Source organism: Phragmites australis, chromosome 2 (genome assembly GCF_958298935.1).
Source record: "Phragmites australis chromosome 2, lpPhrAust1.1, whole genome shotgun sequence".
Classification (NCBI taxonomy): Eukaryota; Viridiplantae; Streptophyta; class Magnoliopsida; order Poales; family Poaceae; genus Phragmites; species Phragmites australis.
Window position 1 is genome coordinate 35,425,474 of NC_084922.1, and position 11,326 is coordinate 35,436,799.

Sequence of the window (11,326 nt, forward strand, 5' to 3'; positions counted from 1 at the left end):
GGTAATTGTTTGATTTAGAGTCTGTTTGGTAGAGTTCTAACTCTTAACAATTCTCAGGGTAAGGTATTCCTAGCTTCAGGAATTCTTGAAATTGAAGTTGAGGACAAATTGGAGATGTTTGGGTGAGATATACTGTTTATATTTTATACTAAAAATAAATATATAAACCACTTTATTTTAGTTTACAAACTCTATTTATGAATTCTGAAGTTAGTGTCATGCCAAACATATCATTAATATACTAGCTAGACAACCAAAGCACTGGAACTAGCGTAGATGCTAAAGACCATTGGAAATAATCCATCCAACCACCAATTGCCTCAAGAGGGAGCTCAGAACTCAAGTTATACTCCCACACTATTTTACTAAACAAACACATGCATAAGAACAAGAAGATGAGGACAACTTCATGTGCATGGTAAAGGCATGTGGATAAACGGTTTGCCTACAGGATTACGTTTTTTGTCAGCCACAACTTAAGCATAACAATTTGACAACAAGAAATCGTCGCAGCAGAGCCTACATGTCTGCCTGAGAAAGAAGATTTTGGGCTGAAACATATTTGAGTTATTAGTAATAACTAAAAGATCTTTTCAATACAGAAAAACCTTTTTTTAGGGGAGAGGGGAAAAGGAAAAACTTAGAAAGGAAGTGCGCAGAAAAGAATGTGCATGGTAACTCACTACACAGTCCAATATTTCCTTCTGCCAGAAATTGCCACTCGATAGTTAACGCAAACTTTTTGCAAGCATCAACAGCAGAATCAATTCCTTAATTTATCAAAATTAGCAAGTATTGTTGTACCAAGTTCTGACTGCAAAAGGGCATTGTTGGTGCAATAGAGATATAAAAAAGAACCTAAAGAAAACTTTGTAGACCTTACCATGTTTACATGTAAACAACATAGGTTAACAAAACTGCTTCTATCCGCTCAAAATAAATCTTCAAAAAATCAGCACTGTCAGACTCCCAATATACATTATTGGCATCGTTTTATATTTGATCTTTTTGACTTTTCATAATTTCGAGATGAAACTTTAACCATTATATTTTATAAATTTATATCGATATCCTACAGTAAAACTATAATATTGTGAAAGTATTTTTAATGACAATACAAGTAATATAGTTTTCATCTAGCCAATATGTATAGCTTTAAACATATTGGCGGCAAACCTTACAAGCTTGTGAATCAAACTTTAGAAAGTTTGATGACACAAATTGTAGGACATCAAATTCGAAAACGGAGAGAGTACAGCAAAATATTGGTACCACGAGTTCCTTTTGTATAACCTCTTAAAGTGACTAAATAAGTCAATGCTTAAGAGGCCCATAAATATGGATTCGTATCCTATGATTTTGCTTCGGTAAAATCAGAGGTGCTACAATAATTTGCAGTTCAAGCTTTCTCGTCCGTCAGATCACGAAGGGATGGTCCGAATTTCAGTGATACAATACTGCTACAGTACCCTTTCCAACAGAACTGTTGCTACAGTAACAAACTGCATCATGCTGTTTATACACTCACGAATTACTGTAGCACCTCTGACTTTGCCATGCGGATCCCATAAATAGAGCGTGCAGATCATCTGCATGAAAAAGCTAAAGACAATGGGTTCAAAGAAGGACCTATGGGGTCCACAAAAATCTATTAAGCCTGCGTGCTATCTGGGGTACAATTCAATGATATATCAAATCAAAAGTAAAAAATGACATAAGCAATGATAGCTTAGAGCAACTCCAACCATATATTGTACCCTCCATATTTCAAAAAGATTCATCTTCCATTTCTCTTCCCACTTCAACATACTATCTATATTTTACCCTTCATATTTCACTATCCTATATTTTAATAATTTATTTTAACTAACCATATATTTGTGTGCTCTTGGTTGCTCTTAAGGGAGTTAGTGGGTCATCTCCTGAACGCACAATGGTGAATAGAGAGAGACCACAAGACACAAATACCTCAACGGCGATAAACACATACCTAGCCGGAGCACACAAATCTCAACAACGATGAACATATATTCAACCGGAGCACACAAATCTCAACGGTGGCGGGAAACACATGTGCGCGCTGGAGCATAGACATCTCAATGGCAGCGGGATCATCGTAGATCAGACCGACTCGACACCAGCGATGCCACACAGAACACCAATAAGACGGAGACAAACCAAGAGCACCAACATGGCCAAAACTACCTTGACGGCCACAGCGATGAGTTGGAGCTAAACTCCGCAACCACAAGAAAACAATGTAGATCGAACCGGAGCTACCTTGACGGCCACAACCACTCGGTCGACCGGAGCTAAACTCCGCAAGCATCGATAACCAGGAAGGCAGAAGCTCAAGCACGCACACCAACACCCGACTTACCAATGAGGACGATGGAACCGAGCGCCATTGACGACAAAAGGGCAACGATGGCGACAACGATGGAAGCAGTGGTGACACATCGGTTTGATCGAGGCGGCAACAGTTGGGCTTCGGCCAAAGCAAAAATAGATGGATCCCCCTTCTCAACTGACGCCTCCCCTCCATATATAGGCATGGTTAGAGATAGAGATGAATCAAAGGGATAGAGACCCGATCCCTCATGAATCCAAACGAAATCCAAATCAAATAAGCTTTTCCCGAAGAGATACGTTGGAATCCGTTGAAGATCCATCCGATTTGGGGGTGGATAGGCTCGTGATGTGGCGGCGCATCCGGTGACAAGAAGAGGAATTCGTCCTCATGGAGCATGTCCCCAGTGATGAAGGAGGGCTCCATCGGGAAAGACGAGGGCAACAATGATGAGAACATTCCGATGAATCGCTCGCCCGCCAGCAACCGACGCGGCCAATACTCTTCCATGGATGGCTCTGGGTCTGGGGCTCAGGAGGTAGCGCACGACCATGGGCATGCGGGCTGAATCGGGACCCTGCGGGCAGCTAGTTGATGGGGAAGGCGGGAGGGAAGGCGGCGGTTGCTCGATGGCAGCCCGAGAGGACACACCATATTTGACATGCGGGGAGCACGATTTGGAGGGGCTCTAGAAATAGCGTGTGCTATAGTGTCTCTGTTGGAGGATGATTTTTTGCGCTACATACGCTATTTTGGTGATTGAGGATGTGATAACGTGGCTGTTGGAGATGCTCCTAGGGGGAAATGGTCCATTTCAACCATTTGTTGCACCGAAAGCACATTTCTGACTTTGTATCGAGATGCCAAGCTTTGTTAATGATGTACTGGGTTGTAAACATAAGGATGCAAAGTACAACTATTTTCATTTACTTCTTTCAAAAGGGGTAGTTATAAGCCCTGTCTTGTCTTTTTTTTTTGTTGAAAATAATAATCACAGGTGTAAGTCTCAATAGGAGAAAGTACAACGATCACCGACAAGAAGGCGGTGTAGAACAAGTAACATTCTAATCCTGCTGACCACATGGCAATACACATCAGACAGGGCATGCTAATTACGTTGTGGATTGAACCCCACAAAAGCTTAAGTTATCAATATACATTGGCAAATAACTTTTCAGCAGGAGAAAAAACTAAACGTGAGCAGAATTCAATCCTGATATGTATACAACGCTGTAGCCTCTTGGGAGAAAACTAAAACACAACCTCAGGTAGTCTATATTGATGAAAGGAGTAGAAAAGACTCAGATTAGAATCACAATCTACGACCTAACTCCTACGGCTCCTAAATTCCTCATATATGTGAAGCCAATGAGGAACTAGGGAACACAAGGGATGGCCACTGGTTATGCAATGGCTGCTAACAAGGCACACCATCATCCAGTGCAAAACTAGCATTCACCAACAAAATCTACGGTGTACTAGAGCGGTACAACCAACTATGTGACCACCGATCTGCAATAAGGTGCAGTTGGAGACTGATGAAAAACAACCAATCCAATTAATGGTCAACTTGTACTACTACTAGCTCATATTGTCATAAAGATGTTCTTAGTCCTCACTAAAATACTCTCTCTAATCATAAATATATGTTATTTTAAAAAAAAAATTGGTCAAAATTTTAAAACTTTAACAAACAATAGCTTTAAAAATATTTAGTTTGGAAACCTTAAAATCATATGTGTAGATTATTAAAAAAATATTTTCATAATATCACAAATTTAATATATATATATTCTAATAAAAAAATAGTTGTCAAAATTATGCATGAGAGACTATGTTTTATTTAAAACAACGTGTATTTATAATCAGGGAGAGTAAAATGTATTGTCAGCTATTCTTACATCACAAAAACGAATCTTACTAGCCAGTAGCCACGAATCTCCCGTTCTGTGTTTCTTGAAAGTTGGAACCATGCTGCAAACAAAAATCCCTCTATATGCAGGCGTGGAGCTTCCTTGTGGCCAGAGGTGGCCCTGGCCTCTCTTTGGCTAAAAATTTTATTTAGAAAACTCTAATATTCATCAGCTATATACTAAAACACTAAATTTAGTGTGTATTTGGATCTATCTCTTAGCTTAACACTCTTAACAATCTTCTTCAAGCTCCGTCACCATCTATATGACCATGTACTTCAATGAAATAGGGCGTTGATTTTACATGGATGTATATACCATGACTATCTTGTGAAAGAACCTAACTAGAAACAACAATCATCAATACCAATGTGTCTTCAAGAAGCCTAAAGCGGTGTTCCCTCTTCGAACTGGTATATGCCATGCCTACCTTTTCTAAAGAACCTAGCTATAAACAACAACCATAAACACCAATGCATAGCCAAGATGCATTAGTCCCTCTACTTCGAACTTCACCACGGACAACTTAACAAGCTCAAGAACAGCAAGGGAGAATGAGTAAAAATGCAGAGCATGGAGATTTGAGGCACCAAATTAAAATGCAGCTAGCTACTACAAAAGCTCACCTTCTCCTCTGCGTCCACCTCGTGCTCTCGAGAAGGCCATGGCGGCCTGGGGGGAGCTTCGTGGTCACCATCCGCGCCCATCTGCTAGTCCTCGACCTTCCACCGGATCTGGCGAGCACGGCACTACTGCGGACAGATGAGTGAGGAGCAAGCAAGCTGGGCAAGGGGAGGGCCGTGTGTCTCGCAAAGAAGGCAAGCGGAGTTCCACTCGTGTACAGTGTGTTAGGCCGTGTATTGAAAATTTGTCGGTTACCTGTCGATAACTACGATTTCAGAGCTTATCCGTCTACACCGATTTTATAATTAAAAAATCTTAAAAAATTAGAGATAATTTTAAGACATTATATTAAAAAGTTTAAAAATAATATCGTTTGCATTATATTTGATAGGGAAGAAGTTTAAAAAAAAGAAAAAAGTTAAAACATACAGCTCATTTGTTAACTTATGTTAAGAACGAGAAACCAAATTAAAATGTGTCTTAATTTATATGTGATGAGTGATTGATAAAGTTATCGATTTGGTTTGTCGAGATTTGTATTGCTTGAGCTTGGTTTGAGTATTTTGATTATAGACTAACTGGAATTAAAGTTAAAAAAATGTGTTTGCTTGTCTAATGGTGTGCATGTGATAGATGCAACTTGGCGGTCGATGGTGGGTGATCGGGGCTAAGTGGATGCTGGGTGCTAGAGGATAAAAGAGACCGGACGGAGTCAAGAGCGATCTTAACTGTACACATGAAGGTCAAACGAAGCATGAAACGAAGTTCCCTGCTCCCAAAAAGCGTCGTACAGGCGACGTTTTTTCGATCGACGCTTCACGCACGTAGCCGTCGAAGGTTCGTACGGATTAAAAGTCAAGGGGATGGAGTTCCTTCCTTCGACGCTTTGCGCACGTAGCTGCCCGTACGACGCAGAAGATAATGGGAGCAGCAACCCAGTAGATATGTTCAACATGTAATGGCCGAAGATAATAATCATTTCAAGCTTAACAAGTTTATTCCGTAAATTCATCAACGTCAGGATCTACAAAGTCCTTATACCATCAGCTGAAACCAAATTGACAGGTAATGCCCTGACTAGAATGAAAAGGTTGTGTTGGATCTAACGGGGATCCAATATAGCTAGACAAAGAGGTGCTAGATTAGGACGTAGGTGAAGCACTTCTATCTTCGATATGTTGCATTATTTGTGAAGATTCAGGCCCCCGATGGTAGCAAAATTGAAAATTACTAGACCAGAGTCCATAATTTTCGTCTTTCGGATCAGGTTTCGGTTCGACGAACGTATGCAGAGGCGTGAAATCTCTATGTGCTATCCTACGGGTTCCTCGCTCAGCCCCCAGAATCTCTAAAACCGAAGGACAAAATGACTCCTAAAATGCTTTACATTTAGCATTCGTCTTATCATAGGCCCTAGACTTCACTCTCTAGTACCTATCAAATTCGATGGCTGGGTGACGGCGGTAGAAGGAATCCTAACAAGAACAGGACATAAAAAAATTGTCCCGCATCATAGTGATGGGAATGACATCTTCGGCTACATGTGCAGTGTCCGGAGGGAGGACCTATGCAGAGAGCGATGGCAGTCAAAATATTTAACAAAAAATAAGTGTATATCTTACAATAAGCAACATAGCGTTCCAAGTCTAAAACAACACATCGCTCATTCCTCACACCTACCCTCTATCTTTGACCACCTTTATGGTGTCCCCAACGTTTTGCGAAGCAGTATCTTGTGAGGTTGGAGGGGTAGAAGGTCTTGCAGAAGAGGCGCCACCCTTCGTTTTTGCCTGCAAGACGAAAAGATCATATGCGAGTAGATAGTAAATTTTTTTTGAAGGTGTAGCTAAGGAGATTACTCGTAGATGGTTGTTCTCCATCTCTCGGAGGTCTGGTTCACGACTATATTTACACCAGTAATTGGTGGTCAATGATCATGCAGTAGCCTTCGACGCCTTCGTCACAGCCACAGTGGACATATCCGAAGGATAGCAAAATGATGATTTCTGAAGCTTTGTGTGATGGTCACAGCTAGTCATTTCAATTGATTGGACTACGCTTCTGGCTGAGACCAGGGCGTAGAAGTCACCATATGGTTGAGCTGCGAGCAGAAGGCTGCTGCTAGTATCATTGATCCATCCGAGGAGGCCGCTAAGTCGAACATCCTTAAGCATTGGAGGAACGGCCGAAGCACCGATTTTTTTCAAAGGTCTTATTGATAGCTTCGCTAGCCGCAACAACCTTCATCTCCAAGATCTCTAACCGCTCTTTAACAGTGTTGTTAGACAGCTGCTTCGCCTGCTCTAATTCTTCGTGCAGCTGTTGGGCTTCAATTTTTTCAGCATTGTAGAGGGCTTAAAGCTCTGACATGTTAGCTTCGTATGCCGTTAAGTTTTTGCGAAGAACAACTACCTCTTCTTCTAGGCCTAATTTATCCGAGCGAAGGGCGCCCACTTCTCATTCGAGCTCTTGCGATCGCAGATCTGCCTCCTTCATCCGCCGCACGTAATCCCTCTTTTGGGCTTCAGCTTTCTCCGTCTGTGCCTGGTACATGGCCCTTAGAGCTTCGGCATTTTTCACACGAGCATCTAGGTTCTGCGCATGTCTGCGTTGAGCACGTGAGAGAAGCATGACCTATGGCAGTACAACAGTATGAGCATGCGTATGCGAATGATAGCAAAATAACAATACAAAATACCTTTCCAGTAGCAACATCCGAAGCGTCCAAAAGTTTAGTGGAAGGCTTCCGCACAGGTTGAAGCTCAAGCTCGGGAAGGGCGAAGCTGCTGAACATTTTCTTCACATATTCCACCTTCCCAGAGCTTGGCGCAAAGGAAGCAAGCTTCAATGCTTCGGTTTTGATTACCTTAGCATTGCGCACCTCATTAAAAGAAAATGGACCTTTGCTGGAATGGCGAGGTGGAGTTAGCAAACCGCTCTGCTCCCCTTTGGTATCAGTGGCCCTATGGCCCTCGAAGGAGCTAGACTTAGCAGAAGAGCTAAAGGACGACGAGCTAGAGGGTGACCTAACTCCTATTCCTTCGGCATCTTTCGCTCCTTTGAACTCCTCGCCACCTCCCTTCGCTGTGTCTACAGCAACGTGCGGATCTAGTTGTTTGTCATCTTCGTACTCGCTGAGTATGAGGGTGGCGAGGTCCACTGGGGCAGTAGCAACAGGCTTCAGCAAAGCGACGGATGTTTCTTGCATGTCCTTCGAGGGCACCTATCGAAGAGGCACTGCATGAATGGCTTTGGAGTGAAAGGACAATGATGTTGCCTAGATGAGGGGTGAATAGACGTTTTTACAAAAATTCATCCCATTATACTGTTGGTCTAAACTTGCAGCGGAATATAAACTAACGGATTTTTCACAAGAGAAAAATCTAAATATGCTAGGCTCAACTAGTGCACAATCACCCTAAATAAATGTGAAAGTTACAATCCTAGGGTGGCAAGAATTACTCAATTCTAACAAAAGATATGCAAGAAAGCACTAATTGAAAAAGGCTGAAAACACTGTTTACGAGGCTGAAAATACTGTTTACCGGATACTCCAAGTCAACCTGGAGTCTCCGAGTTATACAGTTCCAGAACCTCCGGGTAAATCCGGATTCTTCGGATTCTGTACAGAATTGAGCTCGAAACTGAATTTAAAGTAAGCCTAAAGAGTTCTAGCTCAAATCAAGTGATATCATGTGTTCCAAGTGATGATTTCGAGTAGACTCACAGAGAACCTACAATCAAATACACACGAATAAGTAGATCGAGCAAAATGCACAAATATTAAGTAAGAACTCAAATGAAAGGGAACAAGAGAGGAGACACAAGATTTGTTTCCCGAAGTTTGGATTCACCACCGTGAATCCTACGTCTCCGTTGAGGAAGCTCTAATGAGCCGGGTATTTTTCAACCACTTTCCTCTCCAAGCTCGGTCACACTTGAGCTTGACTTACACTCTTAATTTCTTCCCTTGCGGAGGCGAAATCGAAGCCTTCACAAACTTTCCCGCGGCTCACCGCAAGCACGGGAGCTCTCCAACGACACCTAACCGGCTAGGAGCTCAAAACTCCAAGAGTAACAAACGCAATCGAACTTTTTACCGATGAACTCAAGTGCTCAAGATTGGATTTAACTCACTTGCACTCAATCTTTCAATCTCACAACCCAACTCACTTTTCTTCTCAAATCTCTCACTAAAATGGAGTGAAAATGAGTTCTTTTGGCTCTACAATTTTTTCCTTTCGTGCCCTTGCAGCAACCCCAAAGGATGGGGGTGAGAGGCTATTTATAGGACACCTCAAAAAACTAGCCAGTTGGGTTGTGAGATTGAAAGATTGAGTGCAAGTGAGTTAAATCTCTCACTAAAATGGAGTGAAAATGAGTTCTTTTGGCTCTACAATTTTTTCCTTTCGTGCCCTTGCAGCAACCCCAAAGGATGGGGGTGAGAGGCTATTTATAGGACACCTCAAAAAACTAGCCATTACAGACTTTTCTGTACTAACTCGAAGTCTCCAGGTCAACCCGGAGTATCCGGGTAAGTTAAAGAAGGCAAAACCGAGCACCCAGACTCAAAACCTCACCCGGAGTATCCGGAACCCGGAGTATCCAAGTCAACCCGGAGTAACCGAGTCAATTGAAAAGCCCAAACCGAGACCTCTCCCCGGAGACTCCGGACAACCTGGAATATCCGGGTCAACCCGGAGTATCCGGATTCAGCAGAACTGTCCACTGAAAAACGGCGATAACTTTTGATCCCGAAGTCCAATTTTGACGATTTTAGACTCTATGGGAAGCTTATTCAGAGGGATACACATCCCAACTAAATTCATGACCTAAAATACATAGAATCAAATTATAAATACTCCAAAACTTAATTCGGACACTTTCACACTTTTCGCTCCGGATTTGTAAAAAGAAACTCTCACATGAGTTTGGTTAGAAACTCTTGAGCACTGAGATATAAAAATTAGCTCATGTTGCATCCCTCTTAATAGTGCGGCATACATATACTTAAATTCAAAGATAAAACTCATTTGAACCACTTTGAGCATTTGAATACTTTCAAGTATCACTTCTTCCATTCAAACTTTGAGGGTTGCCAACTTTCATATATATTCTTCACTTCATCTTTTCTTGATTCTTCACATGATTGATGTGAATCACTCATAGCTTCCCATGTCCTCACACGGTCTATTGGCGTAAATCCTTCACTCGTTCTTCACCACCACCTTGGTCCTTCGGCGCTAAACCATTTGCTTGCCCTTCACCACAGATGATCCATCGTAGCCGAGTCTTACTTGCCCTTCACCGTCTTGCCATAGAAAACCACTTTGTATTCGACATATTCAAGGAATTTATTTTATCAAATACAGAGTCCACTCTTGTTCTTCACTTTTGGCATATATGATTTCAATTCAACTGATGCCTTCTTATGGATCCTAACTCCATCTCACTTTCAAGCACAAAACACATGGGTTAGTCTATAAAACCTAATTAACAACTTTTGTACCTTAAGTTACTATGATCTCCACACGTAACTTATTATCCTTTACGCATATTGTCAATCTTCATATAGAACCTAACCCCACTCATTCTTAAGCACATTATTGACAATGTCATACCTTTAGTTACTTGATCTCCACAAGTAACTTAGTCTTTAAGTTTATTGCCAATCTTTTTGAGCTTTTCCTTCTCCTTATGAGCATTACTGGGAGCTCAATGACAACGATGCATTTATTTTGTTCTCATGGCATTTCTCAGAAAATTCATGATTCATCATTTATGCATCTCCTATGAAATAACCTAGAGCTCATTTATCTTGATGCATTTTTAATCTCCTCATTTACTTATAGCTCACGCATATCTCTCAATGCATTGCCTATGGAATAACCTACTAACAAACTCAACACCATTATTAGTCCATAAGTATTGTCATTAATTACCAAAACCACATATAAGGGCTAGATGTATTTTCACAATGAAGACCCTCCATCACAGAGAACTAGAAAGAAGAAAGCTCCATCTCTAAATAAAAGGCTTCGCCCACTAGCCTTCGAGACCTTCCACACCCACTAAGTCATCAAAGGCCAGTGGGCGAGGCCTTTTATTTACAGATGGAGCTTTCTTCTTTCTAGCTCCCTGTGATGAAGGGTCTTCATTTTTCCTCTTTTTTCTGGTGTTGAGTAGCACATGCCTCACCAGTCTCAGCATTTGGGAGTGTCCACCTTTGGCTTCACCCATGGAGTACAGGGACAACTTCAGCTTGTACTTGTAAACAAGCCCCCACAGATCAAAAATCCAATTGAGACAACAACTAAGGGTCTGGTGCCACTGTCAAATCTATTCAAAAGCATGATTAACAGAACAGGATAACGTACACACCTGTGAAACTTCTAAAATCAGGTTAGAGGTGGCAGAGACCCTCCGGCCCTTTAGCACC